This window comes from Gracilinanus agilis, chromosome 3 (genome assembly GCF_016433145.1).
Source record: "Gracilinanus agilis isolate LMUSP501 chromosome 3, AgileGrace, whole genome shotgun sequence".
NCBI lineage: Eukaryota > Metazoa > Chordata > Mammalia > Didelphimorphia > Didelphidae > Gracilinanus > Gracilinanus agilis.
In genome coordinates, this window is record NC_058132.1 from 306,883,741 (window position 1) to 306,910,356 (window position 26,616).

Genomic DNA, 26,616 nt, shown 5'->3' on the forward strand with positions numbered 1-26,616 from the left:
GGGAGAAGTAAAGGAAATAAAAGGTATATGTGCTTCTTCTAGATGTAAGGGAACTTTATGTGACACAGGCAGTCATGGACTGGTCTCTCTGAAAAAATATTATACATAGTTATGCTCCCAGCCAAGAACTCTGGTCCCTGCATTGTAAGCGCCACACCCTGTTGTCTACCTTCTTTCATTGTGTTTCCTGAACATTTCTATACTTGACTAATGACTTCATGTGGCCTCAAGAATTCATTCTGTGTTGCTAGCTTCTAGTCTGATTACTGAGGAAAGTCTGGATAACCCTGTTGAGAAAAGGCCTCAGGACTAGACCTACAGAGAAGACAAAGCAGAAGAAAGTGTAGTTCTCAAATACAACGTTAATTCCACATGTTTTGATGCTTAGATGAAAGGGGATAGTTTGAAAGGAAGGTAGAAAAATAGAGTAGGCAAAGAATACTGACTCAAATATAACTCCCCTTTAAAACTCATCAGTTGGCTATTCATTTCACTTAAGGAACAATTAGAATTTTGAAATGCAGAAGGGAAAATGAGGCCTTAGTGATGTCTTAGGATGAATCACTTTGATAAGCTAATCAGATCAACAATTCACAGATGAATGAAATTATGACCCTGGCTTAGAGTTGAGAGGAACAATTTTATAGCAAGATGGCAGACTGGAATGAGATGAGAGACAACCAGAGATGAACATATAGGCACAGGAAACCTGGGATGCAGTAGAAAGGTAGAAAATGGAACAGAGTTTCAGAAATGAAGGTGCCGAAAGAGAAACTATAGAGGGAGAAGAAAAGAAAGCTCAGGACAAGAATGATTAAGTACTGAGAGATAAATGATGATCAGGCAAAGAATCAATTGGCTGGGCAATCATAATATAATGTCTTTTCTTCAGGTCAACAGCAGCCCCAGATATTGTCTCCTTTTTTTTTAAGGGTTTCCAAGTACCTTGTACCACTTAGGGGTGGTTGGTCAAGTTTTTTCTTGTTTAAAATACCTTTGATCCTTGGGGTGGGCAACGTGGGGAGTTAGAAGACAGGAGGGCTATCAGAGCTCCCAGCCCAGTGAAATCATCCACTATAATTAGTTTATCTTGTAATTGAAATGTTATATATTATAGCCCTCCATATGAGCATATTTTTCTCTACAAGACTATCAAGTCTATGAGGCTAGATACTAGGGACTAATCTACACTTGTGTCTTCCCAACATTTAACATGATATTTGACACAATAGTGTATTAATAAATACTTGAAGTATCTAATCAAACTGTGTGTAGAGAATCAGAGATTTCAAGGAAATAAGAATTCAGGAGTGAGATATACCTCAGTCACTTCTTGCCTCCAGACAATATACACTTAAAAACAGACACAAATTCAATTTGCAAAACATCTCCATGCCTTCTACTTCATAAGTCTTTTTCATCACCTATTCCAAAGAGTTTTGGTCATGTCTACGCAAACCTCTCTTGATACATTATACTCCCATTTCTTCTTTGTTCTTCTGGGAAGGAGACCAAGTAGTTAGCATGTTTCTTAATTATATACTGTAGTTGGGTGCACACAGCCAAATGAAGGAGACAATCTTTTGCCTTTAGAGAGACCCCAAATATGGAAAGGATGTAGAAACTGTCCTTAGGCAGATCATATTCTAGCAGTGGAAGGAGACAGTACCAAGGCACAAGAAGTAAGTGTGTATGTGTACGTTTCTGTTATTTATAACACACTATTCTCTTACAATCTCCAACTAAGCTTCAGATGATCATCTTAAAAACCTGTTTCAGTGCATCAAGGAATGTGGGCTAAATTGCCTCGGTAAAATTTCTATAGCTCATTTTTATGATCAAGGGGGAGGTTTTCTTGTGGTTGGCATGCAAATGTATGCAGAATAATATGCAAATGAACAGAGCTCTGGTGATTACAAAATACAAAAAAATAACCAAAACAGGCCTGTAGCACTTGGCTTTCCAAGTACACAACTGGCCTGAAGCCAGTGGCAGAAAGCTAAGAGAATGAGTGTCTGGAGAAGCCTCTGCAGAGATGACACTTAACCTTCATCTACCTACTTGAATCTGCATTTTATTTAGTCTCGATATTGGGGTTTCCACAGATAGTCTGTGCTCCTGTGATAGAAGACTTGTTTTGGACTTTTATTTATTTTATTTTCTTTGGGGGAGAAGCAGATGATTTATTGTCTTTTGCAAGAATTATCAGCTTTTGTTTGATTCCCTGCTATGAGTAGGACACTATGTTGTGCTTTGAGGCTTACATAGAGGTACAAGATATAATTCCTGCTCTTGAGACCCAGAGAGATTTAGTGACTTTCCCAAAGCAACAAACTGAAACCATTAGAAGCAAGATTTGAACCTAATTCCCCTGATTTTCAGAGTTTGGACACTTTCCACTGAACCATGCTAATTGCTATCCATTACTTCATAGTTAAGTCCTGGGGGAGTTGAGTTTCAGAGAGGTTAAATGAGGTAGGCAAGACTACACAATTAGTTAGTGTCAGGGTTGGGTTGTGAATCTAGGTCTTCCTGACTCCTAGTCAAGTCCGGGATCTACTATACCTCCCTGCCTGGTGGCTTTTAATATTATTCTTATTTTCCATTGACTCCTTTTCCTATTTTTTAACAAATTCTCAAGAAATATTACAATCATGACTGTACTTGGCACCCAATCAATGCTACATATCACTATGACCAGCTAGTTTCCAGGTCCCTCACATGGGGTATCCTGAGGACACAACACACTACAAATAAAATCACAGCAGTAGCCAAACAAATGCCTTCCTGAGGCCCTCTTTTAATAAAGTGCAATGGATCTTCTTTCTCATTTTCACTGGGAAGAAAGATTCATGTGGACATGCTGAATCTAAATTTCCCTTTTAGATGATAGGAATTGACTGAAACGCCACAACTAGCCCTGAAAACTATAGTTCTGCTGTTCAATCATTTTTTTTCCTTTAGTAGGGGAGCGGAAAGAGAGGGGTGTCTGTTGAGGAGAGGTGAAGGAGAGAACATAATATTTTTTCAACTTAAGATAAATGTGAGAATATATACAAAGCTGAACTGCCTTGACTTCAGATATGCCACTGGGCTTTTTTTCCCTTCATGTTTATGACTACAAAATAAGACTGTAACAAAATATTTATGAGAATATTCTCCTTGGAATTCCCAGGCAAAGCCCTCAGCATCCAGATGAGGACATGGATTCATTAGCTAGCAAGGCTTTTAGGAAACAACCTTCAAGAATGATATGAGGCTAATCATCCTTTCCCATTCCCTGGTTCCTTGACCTTCTGCTCTCTCTGACTAATAATACTTTCTAGGAAACTCAGTAGCCTGCCATGGGATAGTAAGCTCTTCCTGCACCTTCCTTGGGAACAGGGAAGGCTTGTAGAAGAGTCCCTGACCTCTAACAAGAGGATTTATAGGAGGAAAAGGGGCATTACTATAGAGGAAGAAAAGGTGGGGGAGGCACCTACTGGGATGCTTCCGACCTTCACATGTCATATGATCTGAGCTTTTAAGATGGAAGGAACCTTAGAAAGTACTAAGTCCAATTCTCTCATTTTTATAGATCAAAAGAAGTAACTTCATTGGATAGATATTTAGTCTGACCCCTGGTGGCACAGTAAATACAACACTGGGCTTAGAGTCAGGGAGATCTGAGTTCAAATGTGACCTCAGATACTTACTAGTTGTGACATCCCAGGCAAGTCACTCCCTGTATCTGCCTCAGTATCCTCAAATATAAAATATAGATAATAAATAACACCTATTTCCCAGAGTAGTTGTAAGGTTCAAATGAGATAATTTTTCAATAGTGCCTAGCTCAGTGCCTGACACACATATTGGTACTTAATAAATGATTGTTTTCTTCCTCCCTTCCCCCCATTTTACAGATGAGCAAACTAGGAACCATGGAGTAAAATGATTAGTTCAAAGACCAACAGGTACTAAATACTTAAAGATAGATTTGAACCCAGGTCCTCTGACTCCAGAACCAATATATTTTCCACTGTATCCTCACTGCCTTGCTCTAAAGAAACTTTTAACTTTCTTTAGAAAAAAGTGATTTTACCAGAGTAACATAGGGAGTATGTGGCAGAAGCCAACACTTAAACCCAAACCCTCTAGATTTATAGGATCCACTACCATGATGGTACTTATAGCCAAGAAACTCTGGTTCTAGCCCGAGATTTACCACTAATGAGCTGTAGAACCTAAGCCAAATCACTTCTCTTTAGGTGTCAGTTTTCCAACTTGTAAAATAAAAAAACCCAAGCATGTGATCTCCAAGGTTCCTCCTAGATCTTACATTCCATGATTCCACCAAGTATTTATGCCACTGAACTAACTTCAGGCTGTCAGAAATGGTGTGCATTAAGAGGATCTGGGAAGATACTTTTTCTTGCTCTCTCCATCTCTTCCCCAGAAGCTTATTGCTGAAGCTGAAATGCTACCACGAGATTCTAGAGTGTGTCCTTTAAAATTCCTAAGCCCTGGTTGAAGAAACTCTTCTGGATATTATTCTTCATTAAGAGCTCCATTTGAATGAACTTGTCATATTTTAAAATATAGGGAGGGATTGGGGTGGAATCTGGAACTGAAAAGAAAATTTAATTAAAACTATATATATATATATATACACACACACACACACATATATATATATAACAGCTCATCTGGGAACAAATTTTAGATTGAGGTTTTGGGTTGTCAGAAGAGAAATTCAGAGCTTGAAGCATTTAAAGAAGAGGTGGGATGAGGAAGGGGTACAATTTTGGGTAGTTACAGGAGTGGTTCAAAAAGCAGTAACTACTATATAGAGAACACTGAATATGATCAATTAACAAGCAGTTACTAAGCACATACCATATATCTGTAGTGGTTAACCTATGGCACATGTGCTAGAAGGGGGCACTCAGAGCCCTCTTTGTGGGCATGTGCACCTTCACCCCAGCACAGAGTTCACCAGAGTTCATTACTAGAAAGTCAGAGGGAAATAGGGTTGGACTGTTCTTCCCCCCTGCCCCCACCACCCCATGGGCACCTGAGGACATTTCTCACTTTACCCATCACTCTAAAAGGTTCACCATCATTGCCACACATAGTGCTAGGCTCTACACTAGGAAATATGGATACAAGGACATAAAAATGAAATAGTCCTTCCCAGAAAGAAGCTTACATTCTATCAGAAGATTAACTTTACCTAATTCACATTTTTACCTAAGCCTAACCCTGCCTGACACTAAAATTATATATACTGATAATCAAGACCTGGCTAAAGGAATAACTTGAGGATCCAGAACAGAGGTTCTTAATTTGACATCTGTAAACTTATTCTTTGGGTATGATTATAATTAAATTCCAATATAACTGGTTTACATCGCAGTGCTATGTACTTTATGGTACTCATTTAAAGACATTCTAAGAATGGGTCTATAGGCTTTGCCAAACTGCCAAAGGGGTCTATGACACAGAAAAAGGTTAAAAACTCCTCTTTTAGAGATAGCACCATGCACATTTGCCTTTTGGAGACAATGATTCTCTTCGCCTATATCTGAAAAGGAGCATTCAACTCTTCTCCTGTCCTCTTCTCTGCTCCCCTTCTCACTCCTTTCCTCTTCTCCTTGTCCTCTGATTTGCTCCTCAGGTTCCCAGAGTGATATTCATATTTACTTCTTTTTCAACTGTCCATTGTATACAATTATTCTCAGTAGTGCTGGTTGGCCTCAGGGACTCTCAGAAAATAAAAACTCATCCTCTTCCCCTTTCTTCCTGCTCCTACAAAAAGAGCATCTAAGAATTGCAAAGGCTGCACTATAGAACACGAACCCATTTCATACAGGAGAGTACACTTCATAAGTCTTTCCACCTTAACCAGATTTCTGCTTAGCATTACCAAATTCCCTTCCCTGTCATCTTTTAATATCTTTTCTAAATACTGATCTATCTGTATGAGGGCTAGATATGTGAGTTCTTCAGTATCAGGAACTCATTCTACCAGTGCAGAGCAGAATTTTCTTTTGTAATAGGTCTTAGAAAATTGCCTGTGGCACTTAAGGATGAAGTGACTTGCCCAGGGTCGTACAGCCAAGGCATGTCAGAGACAAGACTTAAAACCAGGTCTTCCTGACTCCACTGCTCACTCTACTCCACTGTGCCATATTTTCTTGTTATTGGTGTCATACTGGATATAAGATGGAGTTTATGAATTTTGACCTCAATTGCTTGAGGCAGTTAGATGGCATATCAGGTAAAGTGCTGGACATGGAGTCAGGAAGACCTATTCAAATCTTATTTCAGACACTTACTGGCTATATATCCTTGGCTTGTCATTTAATTTGTCTTAGCCTCCATTTCCATGCGGGTAAAGTGTCTTGAAAATCTTAAAGCATTACTATTATTACTACTCTATTACGATGACCACTACCACTGCTACCACTACCACTATACACACACACACACACACACACACACACACACACACACACACACACACACACACGAATATATTCTCTCTGTTGGTAGAAACTATGGTGGCTGTATTCAAGAAAATTTTTCCTATTATAAAACTAGAACAATAACTCACGTGTGCTAAATTTTTACAGATGCAGTTGAAGCAGACAGGCTACAAGGTCCTTCCAAAGATAAACCTAAAGCAATCCAATTAGTCAGTCAATCAACAAAGATATATTATTACTTATTACATGTCAGGTACTGTGCTAAGCAATGGGAATAAAAAGAAAAGTTTAAAAAAAACACTCTTATCTTCAAGGAACTCATGTTCTAATGGGGGAGGCAACACATTAATGTCTAGGCATACTCAAGATACGCGGTGTTTAATCATGCCAGCACTCTCAGAGGTAAGTGGTATAGTTATCATCTGATTTTACAGATAAGAAGCCAAAGTCAGGAGAAGTTAAGTTATCTGCCTCAAATTATCTAAGCATTAATGAGTAATGCGAGGCTCAAAAGCACGTCTCAATTAAAAAACCAAACTTTTTTTAAACCATTATGACACTGCTAGAGATCTGAGGGTTACCCTCTTAGCTTCAATGGAACACACCCGAACTCTGGTAATTCTGACAGATTTTCATTTTCTGTTGTACCTGAAAGCACAGTCATCACAGACTACTCTTGAAAGGTTCCAACTGTGCCCAGACTCTTGAGTAATATGCCAAGTTCATAACAGACATGAAAGACACTGTGAGAGGGATATGTATAGCATCTGCTCTCTACCATTATTTATGGACCAGCAGAGTACACTGACTTATAGAGAAAGGCAAACACCTTGTGGATACACTGTCTTTTAAAATTTTTTCATTTAATTAATTTATTTGTTTGCTTGTGGCATTAAAATACTCAAATAGTTCCCTCTCGCCCTTCCCTCCCCTTATTAGAGAAAGGATCATTTGACCAAAAAAATGCATATATGAAATTATGTCTTGTTTCTTTTTATCAGTTCATTTTCTAGAGTTGGACATACACAAGTCTCTCTTCAAATAATACTTCTGTTACTGTATATAATATTCTCTTGTTCTGCTCGTTTCACTCTTCATATTCATTTAGGTCTTTCTATGCCTTTTTTTATATTAACCTGCTCATCATTCCTTACAGGGCAATAGTATTCTATACTAATCATATGCTACAACTTGTTTAGCCATTCCCCAATTGATGAGCATCAATTTTTTTTTTACTTACCAGATCTTAGCCAACACAAAGAGCGCTGCTTTAAATCCTATAAAACATAAAAGTTCTTTTCCTTTCTCCCTGATCACCTTTGGAATGTACAGCAACTGAATTAGAGCAACATGAAATGAATTCACAGCCAGATCCACAGCAAACAGAATGTACTGTTGAAGAAGAATGAACTGCTTGAAATTCTTAAAAAAAAAAAAACTGCAAAAATTTTTGGCAACACAAAAACAACACAATGGAAGTTAACACAATTATATCACAACAACTATTGTTCCTGATTAAGAAGTTGACAAGCCAACCACCCGACAAGAGGATAGACAACAGACAAGTATGCATGTGGTTCAGATGAAGAAATGAAGAACACTGAAGCTATAAGCTGCAACAATTCACAGCAGAGGCGGCAAGAAGGAATGGATAATCACAAGAGTTTTGTAATCTTTATTAAGTACTGTGCAGGAAGAGGACTGGAAGGAAGAAATACGTGAGGCAATAATATCATGCCATAAACACACATTGCACAAATGAGACATCACATGGTAGTTTGCATGCCACACCACATATGGCTACACAAGGAGAATTGAGGTTCTCCAGTGGGCCCAGAAGACCTGTGCAGTAAGGGGTAAGTATGTGCATGCATCAGCACTCATTAGTTCATTGGACACAACACAAAACTGATTGTTCACCTTTTGATGTAGACCTCATGTAGATAAATGAGTCTCTTTTGTATATATGTATTATATGTACATATTACATGTGAATAGCTGTATATAATGGAAGAGCATCTTAGGATCTCTAGCATATCAAAAGATCCATTGTTTGTTTTTTGATTTGATAGACATCAAGGGAACTTCTACCTGTAAATAGGCATTGTGGATAGCCTGTATTATAACTACTAACACATAGTATAGAGTTACTAATAGCTTAGGGAAAGATAACTTTAGGGATGTTTGAAATACAGAGTTAGTCAGGGAGAGTTACTATAGTCTATGAAAATAAGAAATGTATATAGCTTGGTACACACTTAAAACTAACAAGATAACATACTAACGATTTAGAACTTAGAAGTATTAATACATTAACATGGCTTAAGTAAGGTACTAACATGAACACTTAGAGTTAAATGTATAGATAGTTCTATAACACTTTGCTTATAGAGTTTTACCATGTTCCTTTTGTTGTGAATTAGGAGCAAGTTAAGAAGCACTTTAGTTTTTTTGCAATTTTGCTTTTGAATGTGTTTCAAAGTTGCATGCTTTAGGGATAGTGATTGCAACTCATAATTGTTGCAGATTTGGTTTTCTGCTTGTGTTACTCTGTAGCATTTGTTGTTATGCTTGTACTTTATACCAAAAACCCATGTTTTTCCTTTATGTATTTTCCTTTTTCCCTTCTTAGATATGGGTAGATAGTAAAATAAGCCATAGCAAGGGCAAGACTAGTAAAGTGTTAGGAATAAGACATTGTTTAGGAAGTTGCTTAGTTATAGCATAGAGAGGGTAAACTGTGCTAAAATATCTTAAGCCAGTGGAATTTCCAGTGGAAATTTCTACTAGAAAAGTGGGGAATACTGTAATATAGAAAATGGCAGGATGAAATTCCTACAGGATACAGGGTCAAGACTCACCCAGAATTCTGGGGGACCCCCCCTGCAGAACTCTGGGTGAGGGGACAGTTGTAAAAGAGTTAAACAGTTGATTTCTGGGAGTTGAGGTGAGCAGGACTCTGCTCGCTGTTCCTGGTTTGGGGTTTGCCTGGGAGGCCATAGTGGCAAAAGCCATTGTGGTTTCTAATCAGGAGTTTGCCTGTCTAGTGGAATTAGACCTTCATTGCAATAGCATTTTATTATTCATTAAGTTATTTAGATATTAGGAGTAATTACTATTAGCTTTGAGGGCAGGTTAGCTAAAGGTCTGCCACTCCCTCCTGGCGGGGAGGGGCAGTTTCTACCTAGCTGATCAGGGTTTCCCAGTTTACCCAAATCCTTAATACCTCTTCCCTGCCTTCCCCTTGCTTCTTTTATCAATATAAGCTTTATCTTTAGTAGCAGTGCCTGGGTATTATTTGGGGATACTCACTGCAGCCATTAAGCTTGGTTCCTGTCAGCTGCCAGCCTAAGAAGTCAGATCCTTCTCAGCCCTTAACATCAAGAGATCAAGCTTCTCCTTTGTCCCTCAATCAGACCTGTGGGGAATATAAGTTTGAGAAAGGGAACATCATTAAAGATTTGCCTTTGCTGAATCTTGCTTGAAGACACACTACCCTGTCTCCATCTTCAACTGAAAACCAACTGCTTGGGAGAAGGGGTTTGAGAGCAAGGAGTACCTTGCCCCCTCCCTACTCACTCAAGCCTGTTTGTGGAGGAGAGGGAGTCTTGCAGACAACTGGCCCAGGCCAGTCCATCAGCTTCCCAATATCCCTGTTATTACAAACATAACAGGAAACAAACCTAATAGTACTATTACTAGATCAAAAGGCATACAATTATATAACTCTTTGGGCATAATTCCAGATTGCTATCCAAAATAGTTGGATCAGTTTATAGTCCTACCACATTGTCTTGTAGCATTCAGATTCTACCAGCTTTTTTCTACTTATCCCCTCATTCTAGCACTCAATAGAACATAGATCAAAAATGACTGCATCAGTTCTCCTACTGGAATGTACATAGCTCAGTCCCACTGACTCCCTCATGATGCTACCAATAGCCACTTCCGTGGTGGGAGTAAGCATCTGAGTTGGCTGTCAAAGAAAGCTTAGATACGTAGGTGAAAAAGAGAAAAATCTGATCAGCATTGGGCTCTGGATATGTGAGTCATTTCAGGCTACTCTGCACATTAGTTGACAGTGGGAAGCCTCCTTAAGACAGAAAACAATTTTAGTGAGAAGTGGGAACAAGAAAAAGCTAAGAAGAGAGCTGTTGGAGCCAGCTGAGATAAATGTAAAGAAGTTCAGGGTATGATGACATTTGCCTCTAAACTCAGATAGTCTTTAGTGAGAGTAGGTCCAGATGCTAGTATAGGGCAAGAAATAAAGGAATAAAACTGTCTTACAGATCAGATTGCTGCCAGACAGAGCTGAAGGGGAGAATAAAAACAGAGGATTAGTACCCTATGAGTTGGGCCAGCTAAATGATTCTGTGCTTAGCCTTCAGTTATCTCAGCATAAGGGGACTGTGCTAAGTAAATTCATCATTTCTATACTTTTGGACTTCATTTTGTTTCCCCTTATTTTCCTAGCAAAAATCCTCTTGAAAAATTCTAGCTTTTTTCCTGGCTAAACTAAGGGAAAAGGGAATTAGCTAATCTTGGACTAGGACAAAAGTAGGTAGGGAAAGGAGTCAGAATGTTTTTGAGAAGTAGATGTAGATGGCCCAATTCCTTGGAAGAAGTCAGTGGAAATGGGCAGGTCAGAACTAGTTCAGAGGAAGGAGTGATGACTTTAGAGTCAGAGGACTTGGATTGAATTTCTTCATCTGTCCATTATTACCTGTGTGATTCTGGGCTAATCACTTAACCTTTATGGGCCTCAATTTCCTCACATGCAAAATGAGGGCATTGAATCAAGTAGTTTTATGGATCCTTTCCATTTCTAAGTGTATGAGCCTATGAACTCAAGATGGAGTTGGAAACCAGCCATAATTGATGCCTTCTTTTGCCCTCCTGTGGATTTCTCTCAGTTTAGAAGCCAAGATTGTCATTGAAAAGCTTCAAGAGAGTTACATTGAGTCTCAGAGTCACTCCCAAAGTGTACATATGTGCTCCTAGCATGGACATATATGAACAAATAATCATTTTGTAAATCAGATTCAGGTTTTGTGGGATATACATGCACTTTATTTTGTTGTTAAGCAACTACTAGGTACTAAGCTCTGGGGATATGAAGATGAATACAAACCACTTTTTTGCCCTCAAAGACTTTATATTCTATTTCAGGATGGACAACATGTATGCAGATAAGTAAATGAAACAAATATAAAGTAATTATGGAGGAGGAGGATATTAGCAAATGGATGGGTCAGGAAATGCCTTTTGTAGGTACAACCTGAACCTTGAAGGGAGTAAAGGTCTCCAAGAAATAAAGATCAGGAAGGAAAGAATTCAAAGAATAAGGTTTTACTTGTGCAAAGGCATGGAGATGGGAGATTAGCAGTCCTATATAGGGACCAGCAAATAATCCAGTTTCATGGAATACTGAGTTCATGAGAGGGAGTATTACATAATCATCCTGGAAAGATAGTCTGGAGCCAGATGGCGAAGGTCTTTAAATGCCAAGCAGAAGAGTTTGTATTTGATTCTAGAGCCAATTGGAAACCAGTCAAAGACATCGAGCAGGGGAATGGCATAGACTTGTGCTTTAGGAAAATTAATTTTGAAGCTGTGTGGAAGATGGATTGGTCAAAGACAAGCCTTGGTATAGGGAGACCAATCAAGAGACCAGCCAGGTGAAAAATGATTAGGGCTGAATCTTTTGTTCTGAAAAAAAAAAAAAAAACCACCAGCAACAGACATTTTTCCTTTCTCCCATAAGAGATTTCAAATCGAGGTCACATACATTACAGAAAAGGATCTACCAAACTATCCCATCCAGATCTTTTGGACAAGCCAATCATTAATTTTCATACTATAAAAGCCTTCATGCTTTCTAACTTTATCCATTCCCATCTATTCATTTTAAAGTGACCTGTGAATTTCTTCAATTTAAATTTCATTTTCTATGCTCAAAAGTTCTAGCCAGTCAGTCCTCTTCTATTATTTTCTTCGTTATGATGTTATGGTTTTTTATCTTGTCATGTTCTTCTTGGAGAGCTATGATCCTTAAGCTGTCTCTACATAATCTATCTTTGAGATTCATATGTTTTTGCATGAAGAGTGAACATATTTTCTTTTAATTTTTATTTTTTGTTTCTCTTCTTATAGATTGTCCTTCACTTTTATGTACTTGCATTTCCACTCCATTGTCCTCTCTTTTTTTTCCTTTGGTGAAGATAACCATTGCAGATTCAACTTTTTCTAGTGTTATGTAAATCTTGGGAGTTGTGATGGAATTAATTAGAGATTGTTATGATATTAGTTAGGGCTATAAGATCCTAATGGATCACCTAGATAAAATAGTGATCCCTAAAGGTCAACTCCAAATATATTTGGTACTGTAGGAGAATGTGTGGCATCTTCTTACTCCAATCCCAAGATAGCAAACAGTTGTTTAGGGCTAGCAATCTGAACTTGAGGAGTCAGCTGATTGGAGAACACAACTGACCCTTGTTCTAACTGAAGCTCTAATAAGTTGAGGGAGATAGCTATATTCCCTTAATTGACAAGACCAGGATGTTAGGTCTATCAAACTAATTAGTTAATCAACTTGTTCTGACTGTGGATTATTCTTAAATCTTTGATGATGGGAATACTAAAGGTAAATCCCTTTCTCTGGCCATCACAAGACTGACAACTGAAGCTTTTCACTGGAACTTTTGAGAATAACAGCAAATAAAGCTGGCTTCTTGGAAATAATTTACTTGCTGGAGAGTTCAGGGAAGAGGGTAGATGAGGGAAAGTGGGAAATGGCATTTCCTAAATTAATCTAAATTGATAGCTACTTGTTGGATCTTCAGATGATGATTATTAGCCAAGGATCTTTGTATGGCTAGCAGCCTGGCCAGACCTGGGTGGACCAGCTTTAGGTCAAGGTTGACCCTGCTGATGATGGATTTTCTTTCTGTAATTCTTTTTATTGATAGTAAGTCAGAGAACTGAGGTTGATGGATACAGTTGGATGAGTCCGTAGTTGAAGCTGGTTTGTGGATAGTGAGAGAATAAGCTATGCCTAAGCCCCTATTCCACCCTTGCCCAATATCTCCAAACTGAGACCCAGAATTGTTTATGTCTGTTCCTTATATAGGCAATTTTCTAACTGCCCTGGCTCATGCCAGGCTCACACCAAGCTCACACCACCTTAGTTCATTCTGCATTCTAAGCAGGTAACTGCCTATCACTCTTGACCCAACATGGCTGCCATTATATTTCTTTACACTAGTCTACTTATTATTTTTTTTTTGTGGGCAGGACATAAATTTTTCAATCATAATTCTTATTTCTTTTTTAAACCACCCAAGGACAGCATACTGTGTTTCATGTTCTCAAAATTCACAGGGTCTTCTGTCTCATTAGGTATTAGATCATTTCCTTTCATTTTGTAGTTCTTATTCATAGATGCCTGAACTTGTTGAATATATCTAGAGGTCATATTTCCTTCTGTTGTTACTATTTTTTCTGTTGGCTTATCTATTTATGTTCAAGGTCTTTGAGATTTCTTCTTCCTGATATCCTTGATAATCTTAGTCATTTTAACCCCTCCCCCACTCCTACCACACATCTCTTTTATTTTCTTTATTGTTCACTGCCTGACTCCTTCCCCTCTGATTGTTGTTTCCTTAACCTCCTCCTACCCCTGTGGCTCACTAGCCTAGGTCTCTTTGTTTCAATTGACTTTTGGGTGATTAGAATTGGCTTCAGTTGGATGTTATGCTCTTTTCCCTCAGGGTTGGTGGAGTGCTGGATCGCTCATTATGCATGTGGTGTCCTATTCAAGTGATCTGTTCTTTTGTCTTTTGGCATGATACCAGCAGTTCAGAAACTGCTTTCCCTAGTACTTGATACTTGATTGCAGCCCTGATATTTTTGGGTTGCAGCCATGCAGGGCCTGAAGAGCTCTGCAAAGTTGGCTTTCAAGAACAGAGCAAATTTCTACAGTCTAGAGCTGGGTTTCTTTACAGTAGCAAAAAGAGGGAGCAGAGCATGGAAGGATTCTGATATAAGCCTCTGACATGTCTTTGGCTATATTAGTATAGCATCATTGCTAGTAGTGGTAGCACGTGTAGTGGGGAAGAGGAGAGAGTTCAGGGTACGTAAACATCTGTTCCTAGATTTTTTTTTTAATGTTTGGGGTTCTGGGTGTCTGGGTTCTGGAAACACCTGAAATTATTTTATCTTTGACATATAATTTCTGTTTTGAAGAGGCATAAGAAGTTCTGGGACTTGTAGAAAATATCTAGGCCAAACCCAGGGGAATTGTGTGTTGACTAAGGAGGGTTAGGGGGGCTTGGGGAGAGGGAAAGAACATGAAACATGTAACTATGGGAAAATGCTCAAAATAAAAATAAAAATATTTAAAAAAAAGAAAATATCTAGTCTACCATCTTGTTGTTCACATGATTCAGAATTCCCCATCCTTTCATATTATATTGTTTTCTATATAATTTTTTTATTATAATAAACCCTTACCTTCCATCTTGGAGTCAATACTGTGTATTGGCTCCAAGGAAGAAGAGTGGTAAGGGCTAGGCAATGGGGGTCAAGTGACTTGTCCAGGGTCACATGGCTGGAAAATGTCTGAAGCCATATTTGAACCTAGGACCTCCTGTCTCTAGGCCTGACTCTCAATCCACTGAGCTACCCAGCTGCCCCCTATATAATTTTCCTAATCAACAAATCTCTCCACAATACTCTTCTGCCCAAAAACCTTCAGTGCTTTCACCTTATTTATAGGTTAAAAGTCAATTCCCTCATAGAATCAAAGGTTTCCACCTCCCATGAATCCTGTGCTTCAGCTAAACTTTTTCTTTTTTCCTTGCATTCTCTTCAGAAGAAATTCCTTTCTTTGCCCTTTTCCCTCATACTCAGAACTCCTTTGCCCTTTTCCCTTTTACTCAGAACTCCCTCCTTCTTTATCTTTGCTGGTCTGTCTTAATTTTCCTTTCAGAGTCACTCTAACACTGTTTAATGGAAAGGCCACTACACTAGCTTTTGAGTTAGAGGATCTAGATTTGAACCTCAGCTCTATTACTTACTACTGGTAAAACCTTAGACAAATGATGTTCCCACTCTGCGCCTCAGTTATTGTTGATGTTTTTAATCAAAATGAACAATTACAACGATAAAAAAATTAGTTGAGTGAAATTTCTCCAACATAAAATTTAATTTATTTTTCCTATGCCTGCAAAGTAAAATTTAAAATAATTTTGTTTTAGGACATAGTATCTGGTGAATAGTAAGCATTTAATAAATGCTCGATTGATTAATAGTATATTTGCAATGTTGTTCTCAAATATGATGTAAGCTCTTTGAGGGTGTGATAGTATCTTTTTTGCTTGTGTATTTCTAGGCCTAACATAGAGCTGAATACAGTAAATTTTTAATAAATACTTGTTAAATGCATGAATCTATGAAAACAGGAATGATAGAATAGATGATCTCTAAAGTCACATATCTGGTGAGATGAGCTAAATCCAAGTTCTACTTTCCCTTTGAAGCCTTTCCTGAGTACCCCATTCATTGGTGATTTTCTCTTCCTCTAGACTTTTACAATACACATTCTCCCATTACTTATCTAATATTCAGTTTCTACTTCCCTGAATTGTTAGCTATTTCATATGCCTATACCCTGTTTTGTCCACTAAGCCTTGCAAGGGTATGTAGGGATTATTTCTTATACCTTTCTGTACTCCAAAAGCTTAGCACAGTAATATGTATCCACTATATGTTAAATAAATATTTATTGATGAAAATAAAAACTATCCAACCACGATGTTTTCCCTAGAAACTGATAGCTTCTTTATTTCCCAGTTGAAAAATAAACAGAGGAAGTAAGCCAAATCCCTGTTGTTCTCATAGTATGTTGAGTTTGGCTTGGGGGCTCTCTCTCTCTCTCTCCTTGTTTATCTCTCTCTCTCTCTCTCTCTCTCTCTCTCTCTCTCTCTCTCTCTCTCTCTCTCTCTCTGTCTCTCTCTCTCTCTCTCTGTCTCTCTCTCTCTCTCTCTCTCTCTCTTTCTCTCTCTCTCTCTCTCTCTGTCTTGGTACACATACACACACACAAAAGTAAACATGCATATATTCTGGTATTTTGAAATGGATCTGTGTGTTCTTATTGCATAAAGCTATAAAAAGATCAAATAAATGATAGACATACATTTTACACAAACATATATATATTACATATTATGTATATGTCATGGGTGGAAATTTATAAACACTAATAACTAGTTTATTTTATCGTTTATTTTTTGTTTGTTTTATTATCTTTAAACTTTTATTTCTAAAGAGGGTTTCAGTAATAGGGACCTGGTGCCGCTGGGTGATTGATTGCCTGCAGGACCAATCGGAGCCCCACTAGCTTCAAAATTGATTGCCCTTAGACCCACAGTGGTGGTGCAGTTTTTCATTATATGAAATGGAAAAGTGATTTAATAATTCTTTCTGTCTTAGATTGCTTTAAAGAATTTCAGACAGTTAAAAATTGCATGGATTTTTCCGCCATATGTGTGAGAGTGGAAAAAAAATGGGGGTTTTGTTTTTCCTATTTTTAATATGAGCCAGATGAAACAAAAAGATTGTTTCCTAGCAAACTATAGGTCAAGTACCTATAGAGGCTCTGAGATGCTCTGTAAGTTATCATATTATCTTTCTTTCTTGACAGTGCACCATTATGTGGTGTATCATTTCAACATTTACTATCCTTCATGTCCTTTTATCTTCACACTAGGATTTCTTTTAAAATTCCGATCTGTGCATTTGGTTTTATTATATAACACTGGCTTTTACCAAACAGATTTTAAATGGCTTTCAATATTCTTTGGTTTCATATTTGTCAGTATCAGGCTGAAATAGAACCCCCGTTATGTCTATTTTATCTTGTTAAAGAGAAAACAATATGGTGAATGAAATATCTGAAGAATACAACTTTAAAAGTAAGGGGAAAGTATTAAGTGTCCTGGAGAAATGGAAATGGATTGATGGGGGAGCTCATAAGCTGCAACAATTGCAGAAAATAAAATAAAAATGGTGAACTCAAATGTTAACAACTACAAATGTTATTCGTTGTTAGAATGTCTTAAATTATTTATTTAACATCTGGTAAACATTACCTGGCCTGCAGCATACACGTGTTATGATCCATACATGGAAACCTTCTGACTAGCAAATGGGGTCACCCAGCCCAAGTGCAAACTCATCACAAAGCCTTTCCTCTTGCTTTTCAAAGTCAAAAAACAATAAAATATTCTCCACTAAAAAGTTTCAGACAATGGGTTTTTAGCTTCTTTTTCCTAATCCCAAGTCAGAGACATGTGAGCATTTATATTAGTAGACTCTCAAATCTTCTGGACAGAAATTCATTTGACTTTGAATTAGATGACAGAATCACAAAATCTCCTGATTGGAAGGAAGCTCAGAAGTCTTCTAGCTCAACCCAAAACAGACATAGAGTCTCCTTTCTGACTTCTCTGAAGAGTTGCCATGCTTCATTTGCTTGCAAACATCTAATTTGCAAGGGAAGTCACTATTTCCTAAGCCTACTTTGCCAATGGAACACTAATTTTGAGGACATTTCCCCCCCTTTTACCTACCTCTCAAACAATTTTCACCCATAGCTCCTACTTTTCAAGTCTGAAGGTAAAGTCTGATATTTCTTCCTTATGACACTTCAAATGGTGGAAGACAGTTATCATGAATCCTCTAAAGTGTTCTCCAGGATCAACATCTCCTATTCCTTCAACCAACTTTCATGTGTCATGATCCCGTCACCATCCACCATATCCTCTCCTGGATATTCTCAAGCTCGGTGATGTTATTTTTAAAATGTAGTACCCAGAATTAAACCCAGTGCTTGAGGCACAGACTGACTGGGGCAATATATAGTAAGATAAAGATCTCTCTTGCTATTAATGTAGCTTTTTTTTAGGCTTCCATATCACATTTATGACAGAGTTTTAGCTTGATGCTCAGACCTGGCAAAGTAACAGGCTTCTTCCATCTTATACTTTTGAGAAAAAAAGTCGTTTTTACCTGAAGCATTCCTTAGTAATTATGGGTTTGGAGTCAGGAAGACATGCCCAAGACACTAGTTGTGTAACAATAGGCAAGTTATTTAGTGTCTCTCAACCTCAGTTTCCTCACCTGAAAATGAGAGAGTTGAATTCTAAGACCAGCCCTCAATCCATCATGCTATTAACCTAAATTTTTATTTGACTTCTCAAAATCCTTGTTCTTTCATCTAACATGTTAACTCTAGAGGTAGTGAGGTGGTGGAGTGTATAAAACACTAGGCTTGAACGCAGGAAGACCTAGGTTCAAATCCAATCTCAAACAATTACTAATTGTATGGCCCTGGATCAAATCACTTAACTCCAGTTTGCCTCAGTTTCCTCATCTGGAAAACAGAGATAATAATAATAATTACCTCTGAGGGTTATTGTGAGGATAAAATGAGATAATATTTGCTATGTATTAGCAGTGCTTGAAATTTAGAAGGCACTTAGGTGCTTCAATCCTATTCCTTCTAACTCTCTGTCAACTACAAATTTGATGAGCAAACCTTTATATGGCTTCATCTAAGCCATTAAGGGAAAATATTGGTCAAAACAGGGCCAAACTCAAATTCCTATAAACTTCCTTCCAATCTGAGGTCAACCTATCAATGCCAACTTTTGAGGTTCAGCCTTTTAACTACTTCTGAAACCATGGAACTTTATAATCTTCTATTTCTATTTCTTAATTTATAATCTATTTCTCACCTCTCAATCTTTTCCACAAGAAGAGCATTGAGGAATTTTGTCAAAGATTTTGCTGAAACTTGCTCAGATATAGCTTAGGTATTTCTAAGAATACAAGAAAGTCCTGTGAGTATTTCTATATTCGACTTGTAATAGGTACATTAAAAAAAGAATGCCTATATCAAGATACAATTTGAGACTTTTAAATTTTGTTTAGCAGCAGCCTTTGTGAAGTATGGTTAAAGATTAGATAGGAAAGCACCATTTCACTGGAGTATTCTTTCACAGAAATGTTATGCTATAAAGTTATCTGAAATAACCATGCTAAAGCCATGCCTTTTTCAGCATCCAGCTTGCAAACAGAATTTTCTCCATGGTTCATTTCCCCTTATGCAGATGAGGGAGCAGATGCATCTTTCATCTGTGAAATAACAAAGCTTAGGTCCTGAATTAGCTTAGTGTTAGGCAAAGTTACTTTATTTTTACTAAGATGAAAATGGAGGGTCCTTGGGTAGAAAAATTGAGCAGTAGGTATGGTGACTTGAGGGAAACAAAAAAAAAGAAGGGAAGAAAGACCCTCAGGGTGAAGCCAGATAGTGTGATGTAAGATGCGATGAAAGGCTGCTCTGAAGAGGCTGTAAGTTTAGTCATTTTCCTGGAAGGTATTGCATGTTAATTCAATTACAATTTAGCCCTGAACAGATATAGGGATTCCTCCCTGACCTGTTTCTCCCAGGTTCTTCTCAGGTTACTTGATATTCTTCATGCAGCTAAGGAAGATAGATTTCTGAATACTGAAAGAAAAAAAAAAAGACTCATATTGGCTCAGATTCCCTCTTTGCCTCGAGGATAGATTTAAGTTTTCCCCTTTTTGAAAATCTAATCTCTCAAAGACCTTGGCTACATGACTACAGGCAAATTGAAATGGGACCAAAACACTTGGTAGGTCTTATTTCCTGGGGAGCTGCATTAATGATTCAGGGAAGTTCCAGGAAGACATTGTATTGACCAGCTGAGGATAGTTGGACTCATTTTCTTATTGCTTGATTTTTTTCACGTGGAGAATTTGGAATGTATTGAGAGTGGGGAAAGGGAAGGATGGTGTAATAACGCACTCATGGATAACATCAATTATGAATACAGCATGCAAAGGATTATAGGATAATATTTTGGGTACCTACAAGTCAATTAGCTGTAGAAGAGAACACAGAATCATGACACTATATATTTCCTGCCCTTAAGGTGCTTACAATCTAGTTGGAGAGATAAGATTTAAACATAAGACACAATCAAAGTGTTTTTCTTGACAGATTATTGTCAAGTGCTAAAACGAATAAAAGTCATGAATCTTTATTTGCTACAGATAATAGTTGTAATGGGCAGGCATGAAGGGGAGGAAAAAGTGTACAATGAACTCTTTTAATAATAATAGTAGCTAGCATTTTTGTAGTTCTTTAAGGTTTACAAATACTTTTGTCTCTTTTGATCCTTACACAATCCTGGGAGGTAGGTGCTATTATTACCCCCATGTCACAGATGAATGAGTGACTTTTCCATGGCTCCATGGTTAGTTCGCGTCTGAGACCAGCTTTGACTGAGGCTTTCTTTTTCACCTAGCTTTCTTTTTATAGAAGAGAAGATTTCATGGAGAAAGTAGCTGAGCTTAGCCTTGAAAAATGGGTAATAGTTAGAAAGACAGAGGTTATTTCCTTTCCTATCAACACTTCTGTTGAAGGGTATTTCTAGAACAAGACTAGCAAAACTGTTTGACTAATAGTAAAAAGGGAAGCTAGATGGTGTAGTGGATAGAGTTCTGGGACTGGGAGTCAGGAAACCCAGAGTTTAAATATGGCCTCAGACACATACCAGCTTTGTGACCTTAGGCAAGGAACTTAACCCTGTTTGCCTCAGTTTCCTTGTCTGTAAAATGAACTGGAGAAGAAAATGGAAATATTTCCAGTAGCTTTGCCAAGAAAACCCCAAATGGGGTCATAAACAGTCAGACACAACTGAACAACAATACTAAGACACATGAAAGAAACCGGAAACAATGTAAGGCAGGAAAAAAATCTAAAGAAAATATAATGCTGATAGTTAAAAGTAGAGAAATAAAAACTAGAATAATACCAGTGTATAACAAAACTAGGTGGCTCAGTGCATAGAGAGCCAGGCCTGGAGATGGCAGGTCCTGGGTTCAAATATAACCTCAGGCCTGACCCTAGACAAGCCACTTAACTGCATTTGCCTATGCCTTACTAAACTTCTGCCTTGGAGTCAATATTTATCGATTTTAAAATAGAAGGTAAAAGTTTAAATACATATGTCCATACAACCCATACAAGCAAAAGGTCTTTGAGGTCTAAAATAATTTTTAAGAATCTAAAAGGATCGTGAGACCAGAAAATTTGAGATCTGCTATAGTAAAATTTGCATATCAGAGTTTTGTCACTTTCAAAATAGTTACTCTAATAGGTTGTGATCTTACCTCCCAAAATGCAGCCTTTGCTCAAAAAGTTTCTATGGATCTCCTGTGGGAATGAGCTTTATTTTGTAAGACATACAAAACACTTCTATTTACTTTATAATCTACTCTTGTTTTGGATCTGAAACAGTACTCACCAGCTTGATCGCCCCCTTATTGACCAGAAGATGTATATCCCAATAGCTTTCAGCTATTTTCAAAAATCAATTGTACTCTGGAAGGGAAGATTTGTAACCACTGGAGATATTTAGAAGAACGTGCCACAGGCTCTAAAGACAAATCCAAAGATGAGCTATCAAAATATTTTAGCCATAGTATCAACAAGACTGAAATAAATGGATAGCATACTGATTTGACCACTTTCATAAGAATAAAATATTTATTGAGAGTTTATAAAACATATTAGGAAGTGCATTGGAGTCAGGTGGGGTCAAGGGACATGGATTCAAATCCTTGTAGTGATCCCCAGATCTATGACTCTTGGTAAAGCATTTAAATTCTCTGAGTCTCAGTTCTATCTGTAAAAATTAAGATAATCATGCTTGTACAGCCTATATAAGCTTACTGTGAGGAAATAACTTTGGAATCCTTGAAATGATATAAAAATGAGTATTTTCATGGTAGAGGTAGGAGATGGAGATTAAAAAGAAGAATAAAGCAAATCTTCAAGGAACTTACTATTATTTTGGAGCTAATAATTCTCACTTAGTTGTATAAGTTCTGAAATGTCCATTAGAAATTGTTAGCTTAATGAGACCTTATATAATACCTTCATCTGCAAAAACTGGAAAAATATTGGAAACATTCTAAAGTTATTGCAGTGTGAGCCTATATTAGGTCTGATTATTGTCCTTCATTCTTGAAGAGGATCAAAATAGCATCACTATGTCAGGGACATTGTACAGTGTCTCTGACAATGGTGGGTCAGACTAACATGAAGGTGGAAGACTCTATTGCAGTTGGGTACAAATAGCCCATATGAACATTTGAGATGAAGATGTCTCTAAATTTGTGCGTCTCATGTTTTTTTGAGCTACTGTAATTCTGCTTTGCCCATAGAGCCCAGCATCTTCTTTGATGTAAGCATGCCATGCTGCACAGTCATTTGCCAATATCTCCCAAGTCTCACAATGCAAGATCTCTTTAGGGAGGCCTTCAGAGTGTCTTTGTATTGCTTCTTCTGACTTCCACATGAGTGCTTGCCTTGTGTGATTTCTCCATAAAATAGTCTTTCAGACAAACATGCATTTGGCATTTGAACAAAGTGACCAGCCCATTGGAGTTACACTCTTTGCAATAGAGTTTGAATGCTTAGCAGTTTAGCTGGATAAAGAACCTCAGTGTCCAGCACCTTATCTTGTGAGATAATCTTCAGAAGCTTCCTAAGACAATTCAAATAGAAATAAATCAGTCTCCTAGCATGACACTGATATACTGTCCAGGTTTCACAGGCATTCAACAATGAGCTCATTATAATAGGTTTGTAGACCTTCAGTTTGGTAGGTGGCGTAATATTGCTACTCAGTGACTGAAAGGACTACACTTGTAATCCCAACCTTAAGGTCATCCAGTTAATTCGATTTTGATGCATAGGTGTGATATAACCTCACAAGAAAAAGTCTAATGGAAATAGATCAGGTGGCTGAAGTGGTCAAGTAAGAGAACTTTCTTTACTGATCTATGGGTTTGAGAAAGTGTCATCTAGAAATTTTATTTAATGACATTTGTTTAAAATTAAAATAAAAACCAATTATCCAAAATTCTAAAAATTAAATAAAATTAAAAAATAATTTTTTTTGGTAAGTTGTAACATTTATATCTCCAAAGTGATTAAACCTTACAACTTCACTAAGTCTTTTGGGATGTGTTGTTTAAATGTTAGCTATAATACATTAATAATTTTGATAGGTCTGAGAGCCATTGATATCTATTTGTGCAATTATTATCTACTCCTCCTATGTCCTTCATGTATTCATCCTCCACCAAATAAGCCAAAGAAGTTGGGCCTAATACAGTAGGTGTTTAACATTTTCTAAATAGCAGTGTGGAATTAGGGCTGTGTGTTATTGTTATCCTTCATTCTTATTACATTGGCTAGCCCACTTCCTTTTCTGACCATGTTTCCTTGATGATATCATTCATGACCCTTCTTGCACACAATTTATCATTGCTAATATATTATGTTGTCTACTTAAACCTACCTTGCCTCTCTCCATTGCCTTTGAGTCATCTGCAGTTTTGATGATGGTGTTCCATTATTTAAAGCCCCATCATGTCATCACAAGAACACTGAAGTTAAAATGATAAATTTTTGTGCCAGGAAACAGCCTTAAATGATTCAAAGTAAAGTACAACATCCCAAATGATATCTGGCTCACTCTCATCCTCCCCTTTAATTCTGGGTCTACTTCACCATCCATTTGTAGTCCCTGTGCTAATTAGTACATATTATTAATTAGGTTGGACTAATGACTACTGACTGTCCATCCTATTGCATCTCATAAAATGAAGGAAATTGAGATTTTTCATGTGGTTAAACTTCGCTGTATGGACTAGCATGCCAATAGCTTTTAAATGGTCATGTTTGGGAGGCCCTCCTGTATTTTGTGATTGGTGTGATCAGCACAATGTCATCTAGAAACAGAAATGTGTGGAGAATTTCTGCAGCTGTAAGGGATACCTTTTATTTGAGGTCTGTCCTAGAAATCCTTCATGGTTGCCATTTCTACCACTCTTGTCATTATGATTATTATTACATCCTCATTTTCCCTCATATTTTTATTTCTTTTTTTTTCATTCCCTTACTTTCCATCTTAGAATTAATGTTGTGTATTGGTTCTAAGGCAGAAGAGTAGTAAGAACTAGGCAATGGGGGTTATGTGACATGCCTAGGATCAACTAAGAAGTGTCTGAGGCCAGATTTGAACCCAAGACCTCCCATCTCTAGGTTTGGATCTCAGTCCTCTGAACTACTTTTCTTACACACACACACACACACACACACACACACACACACACCCCACACACACATTTTTCAAAACACTAAAAACAACCTTTCTGGAGCAACCCTGGGACAGGTGACTATAGAAAATGGAGGCAAGTCAATCCTAGGATGCAATAGATTGAACAAGAAGATGAAAGAAAGGAGGAAAATCCTAAATGGTAGCTATTGGGAGAAAAGATGTGTCCCCATGGTGACTAGCTGCCTATTCTTGTGACCATTATATCTGTGTACACATGTGTAGTAGTTGTTGTTGTTATTGAGTCATTTCAGTCATGCCCAATTCTTTATGACCCCATTTGGGTTTTTCTTGGTGGAGATACTGGAATAATCTTCAATATCTTTCTCTAGTTCATTTTAAGATGAGGAAACTGAGGCAAATAAGGTTAAGTGACTTGCCTAGGGTCACAATAGCTAGTAACTGTCTGAGTACAGAATTGAACTGAGGAAGATGAGCCTTCCTGATCCCAGGCCCAGTACTCTATCTACTTTGCCATTTAGTTGTATCTATGGCAGGGATTTAGGAATTAAAGGATTTGGAGTTAGAAAGCATCTTGAAAATTATCTAATCTAACCTGATATTTCAGAGAGGACACTGAAGTTCAGGGAAGAGAAATGACTTGCCCAATGTCACTCAGTAAAGGAGTATTGGCTCTCTCATTTTTCACAATGTTATTTTATTTTCATAATATTCTTTATTTTATTGTGAATATACAATATTTACAATATTCTCTGTGGCACTTAATATCCAATGGCATTTATTATCTAGGTTTACGCCCTATCCTCTTGCTTGATTCTACATTCCAGGAGAGCAGGAATCATGTTTTCTCGGTATATCTTTTTTTTTTTTTTAATTTTTTATTTTTTAGCATTTATTAATAATCATTTTTAACATGATTACATGTTTCATGCTCCTATTTTCCCCTTCACCCCCCGCACTCCCCCCTCCCATGGCCGACGCACTTTTCCACTGGTTATGTCATGTGTCCTTGATCAAGACCAATTTCCCAATTGTTGGTGGTTGCATTGGTGTGGTAGTTTTGAGTCCACACCCTCAATCATGTCCGCCCCGACCCATGCGTTCAAGCAGTTGCTTTTCTTATATGTTTCCTCTCCTGCAGTCCTTCCTCTGAATGTGGGTAGCATTCTTTACCATAAATCCCTCAGAATTGTCCTGGGTCATTGCATTGCTGCTGGTACAGAAGCCCATTACATTCAATTTTACCACAGTATATCAGTCTCTGTGTATAATGTTCTTTTGGCTCTGCTCCTTTCGCTCTGCATCAGATCCCGGAGGTCTCTCCAGTTCGCCTGGAACTCCTCCAGTTTATTATTCCTTTTAGCACAATAGTATTCCATCACCCGCATATACCACAGTTTGTTCAGCCATTCCCCAATTGAAGGACATACCCTCCTTTTCCAGTTTTTTGCCACCACAAAAAGCGCAGCTATAAATATTTTTGTACATGTCTGTTTATCTATGGTCTCTTTGGGGTACAAACCCAACAATGGTATGGCTGGGTCAAAGGGCAGGCATTCTTTTATAGCCCTTTGAGCATGATTCCAAATTGCCAGCCAGAATGGCTGGATCAGTTCACAACTCCACCAGCAATGCATTAATGTCCCAATTTTGCCACATCCCCTCCAACATTCATTACTCTCCCCTTCTTTCATTTTAGCCAATCTGCTAGGTGTGAGGTGATACCTCAGAGTTGTTTTGATTTGCATTTCTCTAATTATTAGAGATTTGGAACACTTTCTCATGTGCTTATTGATACTTTTGATTTCTTTACCTGAAAATTGCCTATTCATGTCTCTTGCCCATTTATCAATTGGGGAATGGCTTGATTTTTTATACAATTGCTTTAACTCCTTGTATATTTGAGT